Genomic DNA, 24,901 nt, shown 5'->3' with positions numbered 1-24,901 from the left:
CATTCCATAACTGGAAGCCTGCACCTCCCACTCCCCTTCACCCATCTTGCCTATTCCCTTACCCCCTTCCCTCTGGCAAACATCAGTTTGTTCTCTGTATTTATAGGTCTGATTCTTTTTTTTTTTTTTTAAAGATTTTATTTATTTATTTGACAGAGAGAGACACATTGAGAGAAGAGCACAGGCAGGGGGAGCGGAGGGGGGAGAGGCAGGCTTCCCGCTGAGCGGGGAGCCCGATGCAGGGCTCGATCCCAGGACCCTGGGACCATGACCTGAGCCGAAGGCAGACGCTTAACGACTGAGCCACCCAGGCGCCCCTATAGGTCTGATTCTGCTTTTTATTTATTTATTCATTTTTTTTTTTGTTTCTTAGCTTCCACATATAGTGAAATTGTATGGTATCTGTCTTTCTCAGTCTGACTTATTTCATTTAGCATAAACTCTAGGTCCATCATATTGTCACAAATGGCAAGATCTCATCCTTTTTTTGGCTGTGTAATATATATATATATATGAGATATAATATATCCTATATAATATAATATATATATTATATCCTATATAATATATATCCTATATATAATATCTATATATCTATATATTTCACATCTTCTTTATCCATTTATCTATTGATGGACACTTGGGTCTCTTCCAATGGACCTTGGCTATTGTAAATAATGCTACAGTAGACAGAGAGATGCATATACCTTTTCAAATTAGTGTTTTTGTTTTCTTTGAATAAATACCCTGTAGTAGAATTATTGGATCATATGGTATTCTATTTTTATTTTTTTGAGGAATCTCCATGTTGTCTTCCACAGTGGCTACACCAATTTATACTCCTACCAATAGTGCACAAGGGTTCCCTTTCTTTTCTACATCCTTGCCAACAGTTTTTCCTATGTTTTTGATTTTAGCCATTCTGACAGGTGTGAGGTGATATCTCATTGTGGTTTTGATTTGTATTTCCCTGATGATTAGTGATGTTGAGCATTTTTTCACGTTTTTGGCCATTTGTATGTCTTCTTTGGAAAAATATCTATTGAGGTCCTCTGCCCATTTTTTTTTTTAAAGATTTTATTTATTTATTCATGAGAGACAGAGAGAGAGAGAGGCAGAGGCAGAGGGAGAAGCAGGCTCCCCGCAGAGCAGGGAGCCTGATGCGGGACTCGATCCCAGGACCCTGGGATCATGACCTGAGCCGAAGGCAGACGCTTAACCGACTGAGCCACCCAGGCATCCCTCCTCTGCCCATTTTTAATCGGATTATTTGTGGGGGTTTTTTGGTGATGAGTTGTGTAAGTTCTTTATATATTTTGTATATTAACCCCTTATCAGATATATCATTTGCAAATATCTTCTCCCTATCAGTAGATTGCCTTTTTGTTTTGTTGGTCATTTCCTTCACTATGTGAAAGCTTTTTATTTTGCTATAGTCTCAATAGTTTATTTTGTTTTTGTTTCCTTTGCCTTAGGAGAAAATCTAGAAAAATGTTGCTATAGCCAACATCAAAGAAATTACTGCTGTGTTCTCTTCTAGGGATTTTATGGTTTCAGGTCTCACTTTAGATCTTTAACCCATTTTGAGTTCATTTTTGTGTCTGGTGTTAGAAAGTGATCCAGTTTCATTCTTTTGCCTCTAGCTGTCCAGTTTTCCCAGCACTGTTTATTTGAAAGACAGTCTTTTTCCCATTGTATAGTCTTTTCTCCTTTGTCATAGATTAACTGACCGTATAAGCATGGGCTTATTTCTGGACTCTGTTCTGTTCCACTGATCTATGTGTCTATTTTTGTGCCAGTACCATACTATTTTGATTACTACAGCTTTGTAAGATATCTTGAAATCTGGAATTGTGATACCTCCAGCTTTGTTCTTCTTTCTCAAATTGCTTAGCTTAAGACAAGTTTTGTTCTCTGGCTACTATCTTTTGACCTTGACGTCTAGAGCTCACAGGGTAAGGTCTGGGACCATGGCTTGCAACGAGTTGTAGAGTAGGATATCTGCCTCGATGGACCACTGCCACATATACACAGCATCTCATGACGCCCTGACACATCTGTAGGCACAATACTTAAAATGATAAACAGCAGTACCACAGGTATCAAGTTTCCCTCGGAAGGCACAGCATTAACAATTTAAATGACAAGTAGATGATATTTAATATTTTGAATAACAATCTGTTTGTGCTAAAAGCACAGTTAAAAAATATTATATGTTAGGCAGAGGCCCAAACTCTGCATGCAATGAGAAAAAATTTTCACCTCCCTCCTACAGAGAAGAAAACTGATATTGGTTTTGAAAATGCAGAGCTAGGGTTCTTCCCTGCCAATGACATCTAAGTCACATCAGGTGCCCACTCAGGGCCTTCAAAAATGAACCAAAGAATCCTCCATTGAATTGTTCCCACCCCAGAACAAAAGGGTCTGCTTGTGGAGGAGGGGGCTGTCAGCATGCGGAGGGAGATGAGGAACTTCCCATGGAGTGGTTGAATGGTAAAGATTTCTGGGCAATACCATCTTCAAAGGTCTGCAGAGATACAGCTGGGGCCTGGTCTTAGGTGAACACAGCCTTCCCCTGTAGGTCTACACATGTCACAGTTTTAATTAGAGCCTCTCAGAATGCTATGCTTCTGCCCATCTCTGCGCTGCTTTATAACTGTTGGGGATAAGGGGTGTTCAGGTTTCTGCCATGCTCCAACTGATTAGTACTTTAGTGTTTCCACATTTAAAAGTACCCAGAAAATTCACTGATCTTCCATCTTGGAATCTTCATCTTAGATGCCTTACCCCCAAAGATGACTTCTTGGAAGACTTAACATAGGTGCTCTGTGCTGCAGGATGCTTGCTCCTTTGGGGCATTTGAAATCACTGAACCTGACCTCCATAATGGGGAAATATCTCATATAATATCAGGACATTTGTAGCTTTTAGAGGGGAAAGATATCCTGTTCTTCTTCTGCTTTTTATGGAAAAATTACAAGTATGTACATTGCCCCAGAGACCAATAGTCAGATGCCATATGAGTCTCTGGGGTGGGACAGTAGAATAGGCACTGTAAAAACATTTCTTAGGCTAACTTCCAGATATGAAAGGGGTGCCTCAGAGCTGCAGAGTGGGAAAATCACTATTTCACAGGGAATGATATTTTTAGACTGCATGAAAAATGAGGAATGCATGAAACTGCAGATGATAACATGGAGCAACTACCCCAAGTTGAGAGTCTGGGCTGCATTTCTGCTGCTCATTTCCATAACTATCCCTTATTTTGCTTGCTTGTCCCTGTGATAAAGTTTCTACTTGAGAAAAATGGGTACTTATGGAAAGGTTATCATGCCACATGCTGTCATTTGTTTTATAGTGAAGTCTGATATTCTTTTCTTTTGATTTTCTGAACTCAGAATTTCTTAATTCTTAATTTTACCGAAAATGCCAGTGGGGTAATCTTCATCCCTTGCCTACCTCACACTTGATCCCTGGGTCTCTCTGTCACATGCCTTACCTCTTCAGTCATGATTTCCATTTCTTTGTATTTTGGTTTTGTAGGATAATTCAGCTCTCTGGTTTTCTGAGAACAATAATTCAAGTCTTAGCAGGGAATATTCTTTTTTGCTTTGCAATTTTTCAATAAGAAGTCATTATGTTTCTTAGTCCTGGTAAGTCATTTTTCTGCCCCAATTACAGCCTCTTGAGGATTTTCCTTTTTTCATTAAAACACTGCTCTATCTCTTCCTCTAGAGCTGCTGCAGTCAGAGCCAACTGTACTCTTTGTTCAGCTGGGCTACCTCAGGTCCCTGAGTCCCACTAAATATGTGGTGATAGCAGCATCCTCACAGTTCATACTTTGGGTAAATGAAACAAGTCAATGGTGGATGACAGAACATATTTTCCCTAGTCATGTCTATTGGGCCCAAATGCTCCAGAGAAGCCTCTCTGAATGTGAAAATGTCCAGCCACACAGACTGGGGTGATTTGTGTAATTAAATAGAATCAAATCAACTATTATTGAAAAAAAAAAAAGTGTCCTTTCCTGATGGTTTAGAAATCAGAGGGGAAATAAATGGTGAAATGTGAGGGCTCACTAATCATATGACAACATCAATTATCAAAGATCAAAAATCATGAAGTTTGAATTGCATATTTATCTGACTGAGAGAAGTATGGCCACTGATAGAAGGCACATTTACATGGATTCCCTATTTTTTAAAAGGAAAATTTTAGGGGACATAACGAGCTGAAAGATCCAGAAGATGCAACTTTGCCCACCAACCTCAACCCTGGCTTTGCCTTAAGCAGGGCTCAATGACTCACGATTGGGTCCCAGTCATCATGGGGCCATATTAAGCAGGTAAATGGGTAGTGAAGATAATGTGAAAAAAAAAATCAACGAAACAGAGATATGAGAGAGATTGAGAGAGAATGTAAATGAACTCCCTTGCTTCTTATTGGATTTATAGTTTGCAATTCTGGTCACTCATGAGATCCTGCTCTAGTTCTAGCTCTTGAATTTCAAGACTTTTTTTTTTTTTATATAGTTCACTCATACAATATATCTTCCTTATATAATTTAGCTTGAGTGTTTTTCTATTTCTTGCAGCTAATCTCAAACAAGACCCAAACCCAAGTTAAAGTTATGATAATCTGATCAATTTTACCATGTCCTTCTATCTGACTTCTTTTCTGAGCTTTAGTCTCAAGTAACCAGCTTTCTATTGGAAACCTTCATTGTATATCTAAGATCATCTCAAGTTTAACTATCTGCAATGCAATTATTGTTTTCTTTCTGTTTATCATCTAAACATGTTCCTCTACCAAGTTTCTCAGTAAATGCACCAATATTTACACAGGGGCTCAGGTCAAAACTTGACTCTCCCATTTTTCCCATATACCACATCTGATTTATAGCTATGATAGACATTACTACTGTTCATTGATATACAGTTGCCTCTCTTCTGAACATATGAGAGAACTGCATTTCCTTGTCTCCTGGGTGCCTTGCTCTGGACAGTGAAATGACAGAGAAAAAAGTTATATGCATCATTCCTTTGTAGAAGCATTTAAGAACTATTACTTAATTGTCTATCTTTTCCTATCATGTGATAGATGATATTTCACATGGTAGAGTGTCTGTCAGCCTGGGTTCCTGACTAAGCCAGAGCCCTTTGCTGACTCAAGACATATAAATAGTGTGAGCAAAAAATAAAACTTTGTTGTTTTATGGCACTAAGATTTGTAAGTTGTTTGTAACTGCAGCATGAGCTAGCCTATCTGAGATAATCCCCAAGTCCTGCTGGCTCTATTGTCAAAAAAAAATTTCCAAACCTGATGCTGTTACCTCCTTTTCTACCATTGCTGTATTTGAAAGAATCCTCATCTCTTGCCTGGATTTACTACAGGATCCTCTTCATCAGTCTTCCTTTTCCTATTCTGAGGTCTCTCAAGTCCCTTTTCCAGCAGCCAGCCTTTTGTCATTTTAAAGGTGAATCTCATCATGCCACTCCCTGCCCCAAACTCTCAACAACTTGCCACTAGACTTAGAATAAAAATCCAAGTTTCTCCATGAACCACAACACTCTATGATCTGACCCCTACCTATTTGTCTAAATTTGTTTCCTGCCATTCTTTTATGTCTCTAATCCAACTGCATTGTCTCTCTTACCATTAATTGCAAACAGTAAACTCATTTTCCCATCAGGGTTGTTCTCTTGTTGTTCCCTCTATGTGGAATGTTCTACTTCAAGACCTTTTTGTAGTTGGCTTACCCCTTCCTATCATACAAATCTTTGTCCCAAGATTACATCTTCAGAGCCCTTTCTAAATCATCTAAAACCACATCCTCCAATAATTCACTATCAAGTTACCCTGTTTTACTTTGCCTTTGAACTATCTTATCTCTTTATTTGTTGATGTCTCTTTTCCTAGACTATGAATATCAAAAGAAGAGGATTTTGTTTTTCAGTACTCTATCCCTCATATCTAGAAATTTCTGGTGCTTAGTGAGGTATTTATCAAATATTTGTCATATGAGTGAATTAATGAATAACTTAAACAATGAGAATGTCAAAATTATACTCCAGTGAAGAGACAACTGACTGAGAAGTAATAGTCTTTCATAAGTGCCTAACCTACTTTGCTTGTTTTTTAACAGAGCAAAAAGTAAATCAAAATATTGCAAGATAATAAATTTATATAGCTTTTATCTATTCCCTACCACTTATAATTCATTTATTAAGTAAAACCTGACTTGTTTAAATTAACTTGTTTAAATTAACCAATGCATGTTGAAACAAGAAACCTTTTAAAAAAGAATTAGCACATGACATGTTTAAAGTCACAATGGCAATAACAGTTGTGTTCCTCAATCCAAAATACCTAAATTTTTATACAACAGACCCAAGAAATGAGCAAGAAAAAGATATGAAAGCAAAAGAACAGACTCAAAGTCAGAATAAGCTAACAAGGAAATCAGGGCACCAACCATTAAGTGGGAAACACTAAGTTAACACATTTCTATGGAAAATAAACTTCTGAATAGTTTAACTAGAGAAAATCCATCAGTAGGATTTGTCAATGAGCTGTAAATACAACCAACATGTTTGCTCTTCATAATCATCTCCATGATGATTTTTGGGTGGATGTGTGTACTTCCCTCACATGCCAACATGACACATGTAAATCTATCAGTAGGGAATACCCTTGGATTATTATGTTGGTGGAAATAATGGGTTTACACCAATATACTAGCTCCATTATCAACTTTCATTCATGAAACACTCTCTGTTTTTGCTAAGCAGATGGTCCAGGTGAGGAGATTTTACTGTAACCAAGAGATACACTAAAAATACCATGGTCAAAGGGACTAAAACTTCTCTCCCTGGCCTCAGGATCCCTCCAAAGATGAATGGCTTTTGGAGTCAGAGGACAGAGTCAGACTCTTGGCTCTGTGACTCTGAAGTCCTGAGAAGGTCATTTAACCTTTTGATTCTAGATGAGAATAAGGATAACGATACCTAGACATTTCATGAGATTGTTGTGAAAATAATACGTGTCAAAGACATGTTTTGTAAACTGGCTATTTTAACTATTTTTTAAAAAAAATTCTGCTTTTTTTTTGATGTTATTATGGTCATCCTCTAAATTGAAGTTATATATCTTTCATAGTAAGAGGAGGAGAAAGAACAAGCACTGAAATGGATATGTTTGGCCATGTGGTCTTTACTCCTACTGGAGATTAATAATTTCTGTATCTACTTAAGAAATGTTGAAATTATAACAATTAGCAGAAAATGACACTGCTATTTCTTTAAACACACAAAGGCACCAAGAGCTACTCCCATATTATAGCAAACTCCCATAGTCTGTTTCCATAACCAAACATTGCCTAATATTCATTGTTCTACCCAAGAAGAAAGCTAAATTCATGGTATATCATAAATGGACCAATATTCTTTATAGCACTCACATGAATATCTGAGGAGAATAACAAAATCGGAAGAAAAATACACAAGGCTGTGCATTGTATGAAACCTATTTGTTGTTACAATAGGTTAGTTGCCAAAACTCTGAAATCTAACCTCCACAGTGTCTTATTGTGTTGCTTTGTTAGCTTGAGTAATTCTCCTGTTCATCACTAAACATATCCTAAAGATTTTATTAAATAAGCAGAATAGGAGGCATGGTGAAAAGTCTGAGAGAAGCATTTAGTTTCATAAAAAATCCTGATCATGAGGATTTAGCTATCAATTATCCAGGCCTACTCTAATCTCACACTCAGAAGTTACTTTATGGAAATGATTAATTATAAATAAAGAGACCTCAGGATACCAAAAAATTACCGTACACCATGTCAACAAAGATAACGCTTTAAGGAAAATAGCATAGGACAATCCCTTAATCTTAATGAAATCCATCCTATTCTCTCTTTTACACACAAAACTCATACTATCCAAAGATGTAAAAATGAGATCATGGCTAAGTGAATCTTATCACTCTGCCTACCTTCACCACCAAAACCAATCAACATAATCCCTTCAGTCAATTCATTACAGGAAAATATTCAATCACCCATATAACCCCAATGAAGCATGGTCAGGCAAGCTTCAGCTCAATGATTATGTTTACTTGATATTTATGGATATATTTTGGGTTTTTTTGAAATTGCAGATCAAATGACGCCATCTTAAATGTTTGCTAATTATGTTGTTCCTCCTACCTCGTGATGATTCTTGGCCAGCCATTCCTTAATGGTGCTGAGGGCAATGACAGAAGCAGGCTCATTTGGGAAACCTACGTGAAGAGCAGAATAAAACAAATTAACAAAGAAAGATGAAGGCAAGAGAGAATTCAATCATGGTATGACACTAATTTTTTCTCATTTAAGCAGTATTCAATTCAACCAATTACTACTGAGCAAGGCAGGCCTTAGTAAGGTATACAAGTATGTGAAGCCTATGATCATACACACAAGGCATTAAGGGGGTCAGTCGTATATCAGTCTAGTGCTAACAAGCAATGAAGGATTTAACTGTCTCTTCAATTCTACAACAGAATCAATTAAAAATGTATTTACATTTGCTTAATAGCTTTCAGAGCACTTTCATATAATATTCTCATAAATGGTACTCAGATTAAGGTTTATTACCCTCAATTTACAAACTAAGTTAAATATGGCCTCAGAATACATGAGTTGACCCAGGGTCATAAGGCCAGGAGTACTCCATCAATGAATTGACACAAGACAGGGCAAGCAACTTTTAGAATAGCCATACAACTAATAGGTATTATCAGAATTCAAAGAAGGTAATGCCTGCTCCATTTAGGGCCATTGGAAATTATGTTTGAGATTAAGACTACATGAACTGACCTGGTTTTGCACTACAGATTTAATTGTTGAAGGACAGGAAGAATGACATTTATACTACGTCCTAGTGAGCAGAGGCACACATAATCATAATTCCCAAAACTCATCCAGAATAACCCCTTAGCTTATGTAAACCAAACATATTCCTAAACTTGCAAAATCATCAGACATTCTGCCAACAAAGATGAATGTATATGAAGGAATAACCTTACAAATTATGTATTTATGGGGCAGAAAGAAGAAGAGATGGGAGTGACTATTCCTTTGAAACTACTCTCTTTAAGCTCACCACTGGCTTCCTAATCACCAAATTCCATATAGGCAATCACTTTTTCAATCAGTCTTCATCTTTTCTGTATTAGATGTGTTTGACTAATTTTCCATGTTTCATTATCCTGGATTTTCTTTTTTAATTATTTTTTTACTATTTTAAAGTATACAATGCAGTGGTTTTTGATATGTCCACAAAGTTGTGCAACCAATACCACTAACTACAGAGTATTTTCATCATCTCTCCAAAGACTCTGCACCCATTAACAGTCACTCCCCAGTCTCCCTCTACCCCAGGCCTGACAACTATGAATCTTTTTGTCCCTACAGATTTGCAAATTCTCCTCCTGGAATTTTCAACACTGCCTTCTTCTATGTTTCCTCCTACCTATTTGACCTCCCCTGGCTCCCTTTTCTAAGAGCATCCATTAAATGTATGCCATTCCCAAACTCCAAACTCAGCCTTCTTCTTCCTGTATACTCTGTGTGAGCCAGCTGCAGCATCATCCACTGACATGCCTTCTAATCAGGGGGCTCCTGCGACATTGTGCTGTACAGATGCAGAGAGAGGTATTACTGAAATGAGGACATCTGGGATTTTAAAGGCCCAGTTTTATTGGAAGGCAAATACATATTCCAATAGTTCATACAAAAGGTTTAAATCTCATTAGACTTTCAGAGAAAATGTGTGAGAGAGGAGGAGCAAGAGAGAGGAGATGTTTGTCCCCACTTCCAAGAATAAATGTTGCTTTTCTGATTAGGTTTCTACATACTTCATAAGAGAATGCATTAGGAAAGGGGACAAAATAAAGCAGGGCCAAGCTGCATTTGACCACAGGGAAAATGTGCACAACTTCCCAAACCTTGTAAATTCATCTGTGACATTTGGGATTATGGATTTGTTTTGTACTATTTCATCCCATTTATTTTTTCCTTAAATGAAGGCTTCAAAATTTAAAAGCCCTAAAATAAACCTGTTAATTAGCTAATTCATTAAGCAAATTATTACTGAACCAGAAAAGAAAAGATACCTAGACATGTTTAATGAGTCCCTGTCCTCTAAAGCCCAAAGTCGGAGGGAGGAAATCTAAAAGAGGCAAGTATGACAAGTGCATCGGGGCTGTGGGGACACAGATGAGGGGAACTAAGCAAGAAAGAGGAGGCCTTTTAGGAAACCAGAGAATGTTTTGGAAAGAACAACAAAACAGGAGTTGAGGAGACACTGTCTTCAGAAGTAAGCTGTGAGCAACTAGGAATTAGTGGAATTAGTGGAAGAAGAGGAAGTGAAGGGAGAATTTCCTATGGACTGCAAAGAAAAAGGAGGCCAGGATGGGCATTTGTGGTTAGGGGTTAACAGCAGGGGGCTTTTCCAATCCACCTTTTCCTGGAGTTTAACGTCTACATTTGTCATCACCTGGATACCTCCCCTTGATGCACTCCAGAACTAGAAATGTAATGTGTATTCTTCCACAAAATGAACTTCTTCCCAATTTTCTGGCTTCTGCCTATGGCTTTATCGCTCTCCTAGTCACTTAAGTATTTGATTGCTTTCCTGGCTGGTAACTGAGTCCCCTGAAATATTGTATACCACCCGTTCCTTCCCTTCTTTGCTCACTGATCTCATTCAAAGCCCACTCAGCCCTCACCCTGATAACTGTAGTTGACTCATAATTGTGCTCCTTTGGTCTTCTCCCTTTCTCCAATCTGTCCATCACACCACTTCCAAGTGACCCTTCCTAAGGTATAGTTACCACAACTTTATACAAAACAACAGCAGCTTTGCTGATGCTCCAGTTCCTACAGAGGAAACGTGAGCACCTTAGCCTGGCATGAGACACCACAAGGGGCCTTCCTTAGACTTGTATCTTAGCTTTCCCTTTTTATTCTCCTCCCATGGAATTCTTCTCCAACTTCTTGATATGTTTAAGATGTACTTAAATCATAAGATTATAGGGCTATATAAAGCTAATAAAAACTGTAATCATGCCCAGTTGTGATGGCCATCAGCATTAACCTTTAGAAGATATAATTCCCCACAGAGAAACTATACAAGTTCTTATAGAACCATGGCAATTACGGTCAGTTGTCAATTATTTGTGACCTCCAGGTCACTTTCCCACATTTATCAAAACCTCTGGCACTGAGTTATGGTTTTCATTTCCACAACAAGCCTTGCCATAATGACAAGTGATTTCAGTGTCCAATAAGATGACCCACGCAACACGTGGCCTGCCAGTTCCTTGACCTTGTCATTTTTTTTTTTTATTATTAACACATAATGTATTATTTGTTTCAGGGGTATATGTCTGTGATTCATCAGTCTTACACAATTCACAGTGCTCACCATAGCACATACCCTCCCCCAATGTCCATCACCCAGCCACCCCATCCCTCCCACCCCCCTCCACTCCAGCAACCCTCAGTTTGTTTCCTGAGATTAAGAGTCTCTTATGGTTTGTCTCCCTCTCTAGTTTCACCTTGTTCCATTTTTTCCTCTCTTCCTCTGTGATCCTCTTGTTTCCCAAACTCCACATATCAGTGAGATCATATGATAATTGTCTTTCTCTGATTGACTTATTTCACTTAGCATAATACCCTCTAGTTCCATCCATGTTGTTGCAAATGGCAAGATTTCATTTTTTTTGATGGCTGCATAATATTCCATTGTATATATATATGTACCACATCTTCTTTATCCATTTATCTGTTGATGGACATCTTGGCTCTTTCCATAGTTTGGCTATTGTGGACATGGCTGCTATAAACGTTGGGGTGCACATGCCCCTTCGGATCCCTACATTTGTATCTTTGGGGTAAATACCCAGTAGTGCAATTGCTGGGTCATAGGGTAGCTCTATTTTCAACTTTTTGAGGAACCTCCATACTGTTTTCCAGAGTGGCTACACCAGCTTGCATTCCCACCAACAGTGTAACAGGGTTCCCCTTTCTCCGCATCCTCGCCAACATCTGTCATTTCCTGACTTGCTAATTTTAGCCATTCTGACTGGTGTAAGGTGGTATCTCATTGTGGTTTTGATTTGTATCTCCCTGATGCTGAATGATGTTGAGCATTTTTTCATGTGTCTTTTGGCCATTTGGATGTCTCCTTTGCAGAAATGTCTGTTCATGTCTCCTTCCCATTTCTTGGTTGGATTATTTGTTCCTCGGGTGTTGAGTTTGATAAGTTCTTTATAGATTTTGGGTACTAGCCCTTTATCTGATATGTCATTTGCAAATACCTTCTCCCATTCTGTCGGTTGTCTTTTGGTTTTGTTGACGGTTTCCTTTGCCGTGCAAAAGCTTTTTATCTTGATGAAGCCCCAATAGTTCATTTTTGCCCTTGCTTCCCCTCCCTTGGGCAATATGTCTAGGAAGAAGTTGCTGTGGCTGAGGTCAAAGAGGGTGCTGCCTGTGTTCTCCTCAAGGATTTTGATGGATTCCTGTCTCACATTTAGGTCTTTCATCCATTTTAAGTCTATTTTTGTGTGTGGTATAAGGAAATGGTCCCGTTTCATTCTTCTGCATGTGGTGTCCAATTTTCCCAACACCATTTGTTGAAGAGACTGTTCTTTTTCCATTGGTCATTCTTTCCTGCTTTGTTTAAGATTAGTTGACCATAGAGTTGAGGGTCCATTTCTGGGCTCTCTGCTCTGTTTCATTGATTTATGTGTCTGTTTTTTTGCTAGTACCATACTCTCTTGATGATCATGGCTTTGTAATAGAGCTTGAAGTCCGGAATTGTGATGCCACCAGCTTTTCTTTTCTTTTTCAAGCTTCCTCTGGCTATCCAGAGTCTTTTCTGGTTCCATACAAATTTTAGGGTTATTTGTTCCATTTCTGTGAAAAAAGTTGATGGTATTTTGATAGGGATTGCATTAAATGTGTAGATTGCTCTAGGTAGCATAGACATTTTCACAATATTTGTTCTTCCAATCCATGAACATGGAATATTTTTCCATTTCTTTGTGTCTTCCCCAATTTTTTCATGAGTATTCTATAATTTTCTGAGTACAGATTCTTTACCTCTTTGGTTAGATTTATTCCTAAGTGTCTTATAGTTTTGAGTGCAATTGTAAATGGGATCGACTCCTTAATCTCTCTTTCTTCTGTCTTGTTGCTGGTGTAGAAATGCAACTGATTTCTGTGCATTGATTTTATATCCTGCCACTTTACTGAATTCCTATATGAGTTCTAGCAGTTTTGGGGTGGAGTCTTTTGGGTTTTCCACATAAAGTATCGTGTCATCTGCAAAGAGTGAGAGTTTGACTTCTTTGCTGATTCAGATGCCTTTTATTTCTTTTTGTTGTCTGATTGCTGAGGCTAGGACTTCCAGTACTATGTTGAATAGCAGTTGTGACAGTGGACATCCCTGCCATGTTCCTGACCTTAGAGGAAAAGCTCTCAGTTTTTCCTCATTTAGAATATTTGCTGTGGGTTTTTCATAGATGGCTTTTATGATATTGAGGTATGTACCCTCTATCGCTACACTGCGAAGAGTTTTAATCAGGAAAGGATGCTGTACGTTGTCAAATGCTTTTTCTGCATCTATTGAGAGTATCATATGGTTCTTGTTCTTTCTTTTATTAATTAATTGACTTATATAATTGGCTGCTTCCATGTTAGGGGCATAAATATTTACAATTGTTAGATCTTCTTGTTGGATAGACACTTTAAGTATACTACAGTGTCCTTCCTCATTTTTTATTATAGTCTTTTGTTTAAAATCTAATTTGTCTGATATAAGGATTGCCACCCCAGCTTTCTTTTGATGTCCATTAGCATGGTAAATGGTTTTCCACCCCCTCACTTTCAATCTGGGGGTGTCTTTGGGTCTAAAATGAGTCTCTTGCAGACAACATATCAATGGGTCTTGTTTTTTTATCCAACCTGATACCCTGTTTCTTTTGATTGGGGCATTTACCTCATTTACACTCATGGTAACTATTGAAAGATATGAATTTAGTACCACTGTATTGCCTATAAGGTGACTGTTAATGTATATTGTCTCTGCTCCATTCTGGTCTATGTTACTTTTAGGCTCTCTCTTTGCTTAGAGGACACCTTTCAATATTTCTTGTAGGGCTGGTTTGGTGATCACACATTCTTTTAGTTTTTATTTGTCCTGGAAGCTTTCATTTGGTCTTCTATATCACTAATTCTCTCTTCTGCCTCATTTATCCTAGCAGTTAGAGCCTCCATTTTTTATTGTACCTCATTAACAGCCTTTTTTATTTCAACTTGGTTAGATTTTATTTCTAACAGAAATAAGGGATTTCCAGAAAGGGATTCTCTAGTATCATCTATGCTTTTTTAAAGCCCAGCTAGTATCTTTATAATCATCATTCTGAACTCTACTTCTGACATCTTACTAATGTCCATGTTGATTAGGTTCCTGGCAGTCAGTACTGCCTCTTGTTTGTTTTTTGGGGTGAGTTTTTCCGTTTTGTCATTTTGTCCAGAAAAGAACAAATGAATGAGAGAACAAAATGTTAAAAGGGTAACAACCACCCCAGAAAAATATACACTAAACAAATCAGAAGAGACCCAAAACTGGGGGGGGAGGAGAAAAAAAAAAGAATATGATCAGCCTGGTGAATAGAACAGAGCCACACACTAGATTTTGGGTGTATTTTGGTCTGTTAGAAGAAACTGCCTCCCAAAATTTCAAAGAAAGAAAAACCTATAAGTATACAAAAATAAGGGTAAATACAATGAAAGGATGGAATATGACTGTAAAAATTAAAATTAAAAAAGATTTTTAGAAAGGAATTGATAAGAAGTTGACTGAAAAAAGAAAGAAGAAAAAGTTTTAAAGAAAGGAGAGAATGTGATCAGGCGGGTGAATAGAACAAAGCCATATACTAGATTTGGGGTATATTTTGGTCTATTAGAAGAAACTGCATCCCAAAATTTTAAAGAAAAGAAAAACATATATATACAAAAATAAGGTTAAGTACAATGAAGGGACAGAATATGACTGTAAAAATGACAATTAAAAAAAGATTTTAAAAAAGGATTTGATAAGATGTTGGTTAAAAAAGGAAAGAAGAAAAATTCAAAAAAAAAAAGAAATAGGAAAAGAAAAAATAAAGAACATTTTAAATATTTACTTTGAAACACTAAATAATCATGGGAAAAAATCCATGAATTCTATGTGCAGTATTCCCCTAGCTCTGGAGTTCTGCCGTTCTCATTGATCAGTAAACTTGGTCTTGGCTGGCTGTACCTCCTGATCTTCTGGGGATGGGGCCTGTTGCCGTGGTTCCCAAATGTCTTTGCCAGAGGCGGAATTGCCCCACCCTTGCTGGTCTTGGCTAAGTAATCTGCTCGGGTTTGCTCTCAGGAGCATTTGTTCCCTGCAAGCTTTCCGTACAGCTTTGGAGGATGAGAGTGAAAATGGCGGCCTCCCAATCTCCGCCACGGAGGAGCCAAGAACTCGGGGACCCACTCCTCAGTGAGCCCCCAGAGAAAAGCAGTCAGTCACTCCTGTCTCCCCGGTCTCCAGCTGCACTCCATGCTCACCTGGCCTGTGACCGAGCATTTCTATCTCTGGCACACGACCCCATGTGAAGTCTCCAAACCCAACAGATCCCTGCGGTGCGCTTCCGCACCGCTCCTCCCAGGGGAGGGAGGGGAGTCTCCCTGGATCTGCCACTTGTTGGGTCCCTGCTGGAAGAGCAGTGACCCGACTGTGCCATGGATCATGGTTTATGGCAACCCCGAGCTGCGAGCCCACTCCTCGGCTCCGTCTCTGTAGCCGGCTTCCCTGTTCCGATACCTGGGAGCTCTGCCACACTCAGGCACCTCCGGACTTTCTGTGACCCTGAGGGTCCTGAGACCACACTGTCCCAGAGAGGGTTCCACCCCCTGCTTAGCCACTGGAGTGATGTCCCTCAGCAGAGCAGAATTCTAAAAGTTCCGATTTTGTGCTCTGCTGCTCTATCACTTGCCAGAAGTGGCCGACGGAGGCCCCCTTCCCCGCCGTCTATCCTCCCAAATATCACCTCAGATTCATTTCTCTTCACGTTCTACCTTCCAGAAAGTGGTTGCTTTTCTGTTCAGAGAGTTGTTGCTATTCTTTTCTTCGATCTCCTGTTGAGTTCATAGGTGTTCAGAATGGTTTGATCCCTATCCAGCTGAATTCCTGGGACCAGACGAAATTTAGGTCTCCTACTCCTCTGCTATCTTGCTAGCCCCTCCCTGACCTGGTCATTTTTGACAACCACCTTCAAGCCACTGCCTCCCTAGATCCCATCATTCACCTTGATGTAACATTTCCATGCCCAAATTACTAATTTAAGCAGTGCTCTCTCAAAAACCTGTTCTCTCTTTAGTTTGATCTGCTACTTTCCAAAGTATGTCCTTTATAAGCATTTGAAGTCCAAATTAATGCTAACATTTCCCCCCCACCCCTGAATGGTATGACTCTTTCCTACCTCTCTAGGCTCTGCTTCTATTTTTTTTTTTAAGATTTTATTTATTTATTTGACAGAGAGAGACAGTGAGAGAGGAAACACAAGCAGGGGGAGTGGGAGAGGGAGAAGCAGGCTTCCCGCCTAGCAGGGAGCCCAATGCAGGGCTCCATCCCAGGACTCTGGGACCATGACCTGAGCTGAAGGCAGACACTTAACTACTGAGCCACCCAGGCACCCCTCTCTCTAGGCTCTTCTTACACTGGATCGTTCTTTGCTTTTTCAACTCCAGCTACACTGAGCTTCCTTCTGTTCTTTGAATGTGGCATGTTTCCTTTTGCTTCCTGCCCTAAGGCCTTGCTCATGCTCTATCCTCTTCCTGAAATGACATTTCTCCCCTCTTTTCCTAGCCTATTTTAACTTTCGTTTGTCCTTTGCTCAGTCGTCGCTTCTCGAGAGAAGGCTTCTCTGACGATGACGATTCCCTATTTGATGCTTTCATAACATCATGTACCTTTCCCTGGCAGTACTCATCAGAGCTTCATTTTTACATTTTACATTTATTCATGTACATATTCAGTTAATACTTCTAGTAGAGTGAAAGACTAAGGAGGCAGATGCCACAAGTCTCTTATTTGCTTATCACTGTATCCCTAATACATTGCTGGCACGTAGAAGATGATCAACAAATGTGTGTTGAATGAGTGAATAGACTGTGGATGTATGAATCATTATATTGACAGCAGGAAAGGCAGAGCACTGGGAGAACAGGGGTGTTTAGCTCTAGAGTGTGGGACGGCAAAGGGATCCTGAGACATCCAAGCAAAATGATATATCCACATTTTCCCATTTCATCCCTGAGGGGAAACTACTGAGAAGATGCTTATGAGAGAACACAGTTCCTGGTGAAATGGTATGCTGTTACTAATTAAAAAGGAAAGGAAATAAGACAAATATCCCCGAAAATAAGCCTGCTTTCAGTGGACATATATATCCAAGATAAAGTATGGTGTTCAGGGGACACAGCAACAGCACAATCCTTTGTCCACTTAACTGCAAGACCCTCATGGTTACAAGTAAAACCAATGAATAGACAGGATAGATTTTCTGCGCAGGGTTGGGCTCCTGATGACAGTAAGTCAGCCTCGGGAGGTCACAACAGTATTCTAGTCATCGGAGGGCTTTTGTTAACAAAAGCAGGATGGCCACCCAGAGGGAAGGCTGCAGACAAGCTTTAGATGAATCATTGAATTAAATGACATAGAAAATCTCTTCCAAGTATGAGGGTCAATGAGGCAGAATAAGCCATTAATAATTTAGGGCCAGGCGTGCAGGGAATTGTATATGTGTGTGCCCAGGTGTGCATAGAATCTATGCTTTCTGCTGGCATTCCACAGCTTAGTTCCTTATTCATTAGGAAGGATTATTAAGATGAACTTTTGTTGTGAATGTTGAAGTTCATTTACCAAATGTATACGTGATTTTTTCTTTTTATTTACTTTTGTATTGAAATTTTTTGCAAAATTTTTACATACGCACACACACATACACATATACATACATACATACATACATATAACCCTTATCTAAATCAAGATATAAAACATTTCTAGCACCTCAGAAAGCTGCCTTGTCCCAAATCAATATATACGCTGTGAAGAAACTGCTATTCTCTCTTCTATTGTCACAGGTTAGTTTTGTCTGTTTTTATACTTCACATATATGGACATAAAACGTGCACCCTTTTTTGTCCAAATTTTTCAGCATGATGCCTGCCTGATTTATCCATGTGGTTACATGTAGCAGAAGCTCATTCTTCCTCTCTGTGGTGTTGTATTCTATTGTATGAATATTCCACAATCTACTTAGCCGTTCTCGTGTTGATGGACAGTTGGGTTTTTCCAGTTTGGAGCTATTAGGAATAAAGTTGCCATGAACATTCTCACACATGCCATTTGGTGGACATAAGTACTGTTTCTGTGGAGTATTCACCCATACTGGTCCATACCTTATGCAGATGTTTAACTGGTAGATTCTGCCAGTTTTCCAAAGCAGTTATACCAGTTTACACTCCCACCAGAAGTATATAATGTATTTATCTATCTATTTAGTTAACACATCAAGATACTTGCTAAATATACTTACTAAATATATCTTCTTACCACATTTAAAGCTATTAAATACAGCTTTAGGCTAATCAATACCTTTTAGAGCTAGAAACACAGATATCTATGACTTGCCTACTTTCTCCCTACCAAGCAGGGAGTATTTCAGTCAAGAAAGGACAAATTATATCAACAGAACATTAAAAAGTTTATACAAAAGAGGTAAAAACTGAAACAGCAAGTTGAATTTGCAATAGTTTTTATCCATGGCACACCAAATAACTCAATAGATATTTTTCTCTCACTCAGCTATTAAGCAGATATTTCTCTTTTAGTCCAATTGCAGAAAGATACAGCCATAAAGACTAACTGAAGGTTCTACCCAGCCATTGACTTATTTGTTTGTCAGAACTGTTAAAAACCTGGAAAGTTTTCAACACAATTAGAATAAATCTGGTTTTGATGTTGCCATAAACAATGTTCCTCTCCAGATTTCATTCTTTTTACTTTTGCTGTTGTTGATACTTCTCCAATATCCTCAACTTTGTCATAGGTTCCAACATAGAAACTAAATTTATTTCCCTGTTATAAAAAACATGTTCTACAAACTGGTGTTTACCAGAGGGGAGGTGGGAGGGGCAATGGGCAAAATAGGTGAAGGGGATGAAGAGTACACTTATCGTGATGAGCACTGAGTAATGTATAGAATTGTTGAATCATTATATTGAACACCTGAAACTAATAAAACATTGTATGTTAATTATAGTTGAATCAAAAAATAATAAAAATAAAATAAAACATCTTCTACTGAAAACCTAGCCTATTCTACTGAAATAAAGTTAGATACAACTTTGCCAGTAAAACTACCCTTTATGGAAGCAGAAGCAATGGATCAGCTTTTGTTTTAAACTTAAAATGAGGGAATGCTTGTAGCTGTAGATTACCCTATCACAGAAAGGCATATGGTAATGCTGTAAATCAATTATTTCAAAGTTCTTACTGCAAAAAAAAAAAAAAAAAATCAAAATGAACATAATGGCAGGTATAATTACACCGTGCGTTAAAATGTTAACCCTCTCTACCATTTACAGTCTAGCCAGGGCCTGTCTCTCTTGCATTGCCCCCAACGTCCCCTTCCAGCCCAGTCACCAGGAGTCACTTCTGCTTTAACTGTGGATGCCTTTCTAGCTGTTGTAAGAATAAAGCAACCTAGACATCAATGCCCAGGCAAAGCTCACAAGTGCAAAAACCACTGTTTATGCACTGAACTGTTTTATTTTTAGCTGCACAAATTCTTCTGGAGTGATTCTCACTTCAAAGCATGTAGCCCCTAATCTCGCCCCACCAAGCACTTGGTCCAAAGGTATGATAAAATACTAGCAAATTTGTGGAATCACAAATCCCCACATACACATTTACAAAGTGGTTGCCATATTAACCAGCACTCAGTGACTATAAGCACCAAATTGGTACTGAATTGCCATAGATATTCAGAAGTTAGAAGCAATAGTTAAAAAACAAACAAACAAAAAATCCCTGGAACTCTGCATATTAAATTCACACTCACTTTTGAGCCCTCCCTTCCTATCAAGCCTTCAATGAGGAAAGCAGGCTGGTGTTTTTTTTTGTTTCCTTTTTTTTTTTCCATTCACATACAAACTCAAGTAAAATATTGTGCAGGTATTAAACATGGGCTTTTCAGCACTGATAAAAAATCTCTGAATGTCCTAAATGAGAGGGACATATCACTGGGTTTATTGAAACGTTACCATCAATTGAACCAGGATTGTTAATGTTGACTATCAATGTGAAATTACACTTTGCTTCAATCTTGAGAGAGTATAACCATAATATTTTCCATTTTAGCACACAAATTCTGGTGTGGGGACCAAAGGGACATGCAGCAGCATACTTTACAAACTCAGGTAAAAGGAAATGAAGTGTGAGATGAGTTGTGTCTTTCTCAGAACATTCCTCCCCAGTCCCCCTTGAACACACACACACACACACACACACACACACACACACCCCTGTCCTGGGTCAGGAGGAGAGGTAGGGGGATATAGATGGACGGTGCATTGGGGTGCGGGGGTGTGGGGGTATGGGGGTTTGGGGTGTATGGGTGGGCATGGGGAAGTATAGGGCAATGAATTTATTTTTTCATCTCAAAACGGCTTTTATCAACCCCTTTCCCCTAGGCCTCCTTCCAAGCCATAAAAGCAATTCTGATAGCACGATGAAATCAAATTACTTGAGAGAAATGAGCTGAAGGAGGCTCACCGTTAAGCAATTGCTAGAGCAGCCACTCAGACAATTCTGGCTAAAGGCTGAGTTTCACAAAAGATAAAACAGGTGAAGTAATAAGAGTGACACTGACCTCTGTCACTGCAGTGAGCACAGCAGCAGAATGCTAAAAAGGGTGTCACTGACTTTCCTTAGGAGAGCAAAGGGCACCACAGGTAGGCAACAGTGAGGCATCCCTGTCAGTAAGATGGTGGAGCCTTAGCTGGTGTTTAAAAGGACAAGGCAGGTTTTTAATATATATATATTAAAGCTATATATATATATATATATATATATACAGCTACATAATATGGCATATTAACCAGTTCAATAGCCAAAGCAGATGCTGACAGCACCATATATATATATGCCACCCTTGCACACAGGCTTGACTTACAGCCGCTAACACTTGTAGCCTTTTAACTGAGGGCTCTCTCTGGTGTCCATAGTGATACCACATGTGGGGTAGGTCCAAAGTGTCAGGAAATCTAGCCTACCACCAGCTTGCATCAAGCCATGATTAATGAGAGATAGTGGATAAATTCCCAGCTCACTCACCCCTCAGGTGGGATAACACTGAAGTGCATGCTTTATATAGTTTCCTCGAGTTGCCAAGCAGGATTACCCACCAGTTGTCCATAGTGGCAAACTGCTCAATAATGCACTCTTACTGGCTTCCTTTATCTGTCTGTTTTCCCTACTCCCTTCCCAGAAATTATTTCCCAAATTAACTATGTGAATGTAAATCCTTGCCTCTGAATCTGCTTTTAGGTGGAAGCCAAAGTATGACCACAATCAACCTATATTCACAAACCTGAGAAAATGAGGGTCATGTCTTATCTTGATAGCACCCATTCTTTCAACTTTTCTATTTGTAATCTCTGGCACATGCACAGTAGAGAAATGTTTTATAAATTACTTAATGATGTGGGGAAAATAAGTTAGAGGTTGTCAGCATGAAAGCACAATAGCATTTTACTTTGGGGGAATGTAGAGGACATACAAGCTAGGCTCATGTCCACATGTAAACCTGGCCCCAGGGGTGCCTGGGTGGCTCAGAAGGTTAAGCATCTGCCTCTGCTCAGATCATGATCCCAACATCCTGGGACTGAGCCTCACGTAGGGCTTCCTGCTCAGTGGGGAGCCTACTTCTCCCTCTGCTGCTCCCCCTGCTTCTTCTCTCTCTCTCTGTCAAATAAATAAATCCTTAAAAATCAATCAATCAATCAATCAACCAACCAACCAACCAACCTGGCCTCAGTAGACAGAAATCTTGAAACAATAGTAAATTGTTGTTTTTGCTGCTGCTGTTAATATTTATTGAGCAATTATTTTTTAAAAGATTTCATTTATTTATTTGAGAGAGAGAGAGAGAATGAGCGGGGGAGAAGGGCAAAGGGAGAGGAAGAAGTAGATTCCCCACTAAGCAGGGAGCCTGATGCAAGGAGAGGCTCAATCCCAGGACGCCAGGATCATGACCTGAGCAGAAGGCAGACATTTAACCAACTGAGCCACCCAGGCACCCATATTGAGTGATTATTATGTACAAGTCATTCTACTTAGCATTTTTATGTATTATCTTATTCAATCTTCACAACAACCCAGTGAAAAGAACAAGGGAGAATTATGAAAATGAGTTGGTCTGTAAATGGACAGTGACTAGTGTATTGAGGGAGGCATTGGTCAAAGATGATTAATTTGGATTTATATTAAAAACTACCAAGAGGTGTGCAAAATATAGTCCGACTGTACGTAAGTTTTAATAGACTCAGTATCAGTCACTAATGTGGTTTAGACCAGCATCTGCTTGAAGAGGAAGCAAAGATACTGCATGTGGCTATGGGTGGCATGGGGTGGAAGTCTAGGCTGTCCCTAAGAACCCCACCACCTCTGGCTTCCACATAAAATTGCCTAAACCCTCAAACTCCCTTGAAGATGCATATAATCTTTCCCAGTTTATAGAAGAGAAAAATTGACTCTCAGAGAACTCAAACAAGGGGCAGGGCCAACACCCAAGCCTGGGTCTGCCTGACTTCTTTCCATCCCCTAGCTGAATGCCTGGTATATTGTTCATCCTCCCACCTTCACAGAATGAATGGAATTTACCATAACCACTCTCCTTTGGAGACTCCCATCCTAGGGCAACACTGTTTCAAACTCCAAAGAAAGGAAATGAAACTGGAAGCACCTATGATAAGAAAGCTTGCTTCAGGATGGGGGAAAAGATGGTGGAGGAGTAGGGGACCGTTTTCCAACCAGTCCCCATAATTGAGCTGGATATCTCCCAGACCACTCTGAACACCCACAAAATCAGCGTGAGATGTAAGAAGATAGATCTAGATCTCTACAAACAGAATATCACAGGCGGTTGGTTTGTGGGGAGCCGTGATTCCGCGGGCAGATATCAGAGGATAAACGGAAGGGGGATGGAGCCAGCCATTGGGATCCTACAGTGCCGGTGAGCTACAGCCTCCCGCACTGGGGACCGGGCATGGACTCACAGACCGGTAGCAGCGGGGAAAGGACTTTAGGGCAGCCCTCTGGTCGGAAACCTGGAGCGGCAGGGTCACGCATGTGAACTGGGGGTTTTAGAAGCACAAAGGGCAGAGACATGCCCCGACCTGGAGGCAAGGACTGGGAGCACTGCAGAGGGGCGCACAACCCAGGACACAGCAGTTCATAGCAGCACGGATAGAAACAGAGACAGTGTGGCCTGGAGAGCTCACTGAAGAACAGACTGCAATCTCTCTGCTCTAAGGCAGAGTGTTGGAAATGGTCTCTTCTGCTCTGACTCTCGGAAGAGATGCAGAAAGCCACCAGGGAAGCCGCCAGAAAACAAAAGCCCCCAAAAACCGATTTTCACTGAGCCCATTCCCCACCACAGGGGGCAGGGTAACTCTGCCCAAACAGGGTTGCCTGAGTAACAGCATGGCAGGTCCCTCTCCCAGAAGACAGGCGGGGAAAACAAGAGGCCAGCAACCCTAAGGTCCCTAGAAAACAGGTGCATCTTGCTTGGGTTGTGGTCAATAATTTGGACTCTATACATTCCCTCAACCACCCCTCAACAGAATGACTAGGAGGAGGAACCCCCAAAATAGGAAAGACTCAGAGACTATGACTTATGCCATAGATTTACAAATGGATTCAGATATAACCAAGAAGTCAGAGATGGAATTCAGGCTAGCAATTGTGAAGACAATAGCTAGAATGGAGAAATCAATTAATGGCAACATAGAGTCTCTAAGGGCAGAAATGAAAACTGAATTGGCAGAACTTAAAAATGCTATCAGTGAGATCCAATCTAATCTGGATAATCTAATAGCTAGGGTTAAGTGAGGCAGAAGAACAAATTAGTGGCCTAGAAGACCAAATAATAGAGAAAAAGGAAATAGAGGAGGCCAGGGAAAAACAACTCAGAATACATGAAAATAGAATCAGAGAAATAAGTGACACCATGAAATGTTCCAATGTCAGAATTATTGGAATCCCTGAGGGGGTGGAGAGAGAGAGGACTAGAAGATATATTTGAGCAAATCGTAGCTGAGAACTTCCCTAATCTGGGGAATGAAACAAACATTCGTGTCCTAGAGGCAGAGAGGACCTCTTCCAAGATCAAGGGAAACAGGTCAACACCGTGGCATGTAATAGTAAAACTCGCAAATCTTAGAACCAAGGAAACCATCCTAAGGGCAGTTAGGGGGAAGAGATTCCTTACATACAGAGGGAGGAACATCAGAATAACGTCAGACCTATCCACAGTGACCTGGCAAGCCAGAAAGGCCTGGCAAGACATATTCAGGGTACTAAATGAGAAGAACATGCAGCCAAGAATACTTTATCCAGCAAGGCTGTCATTTAGAATGGATGGAGAGACGCAGAGCTTCCAAGACTGGCAGAAATTGAAAGAATATGTGACCACTAAGCCGGCCCTGCAAGGAATATTAAGGGGGGTTCTATAAAAGGAGAAAGACCCC

The 24,901-nt window shown here is 39.7% G+C and overlaps 1 protein-coding gene across 1 annotated transcript in view; it reads right to left on the bottom strand.

The window, feature by feature from the left end:
* Positions 1 to 8,278, bottom strand: part of MACROD2 (mono-ADP ribosylhydrolase 2) — a 412,997-nt gene extending 404,719 nt beyond the window's left edge. The window contains exon 1 of the mRNA XM_081833248.1: positions 8,210 to 8,278. The gene's annotated coding sequence lies outside the window, so the exon portion shown is untranslated. The remainder of the gene's footprint in view (positions 1 to 8,209) is intronic.
* Between the last annotated feature and the right edge of the window lie 16,623 nt (positions 8,279 to 24,901).

Source organism: Leptonychotes weddellii, chromosome 10 (assembly GCF_054177405.1).
Source record: "Leptonychotes weddellii isolate Sample4059 chromosome 10, ASM5417740v2, whole genome shotgun sequence".
Lineage (NCBI taxonomy): Eukaryota > Metazoa > Chordata > Mammalia > Carnivora > Phocidae > Leptonychotes > Leptonychotes weddellii.
The sequence above is the reverse complement of the archived record's forward strand: the minus strand, read 5'-3'. Positions and strand labels throughout refer to the sequence as shown.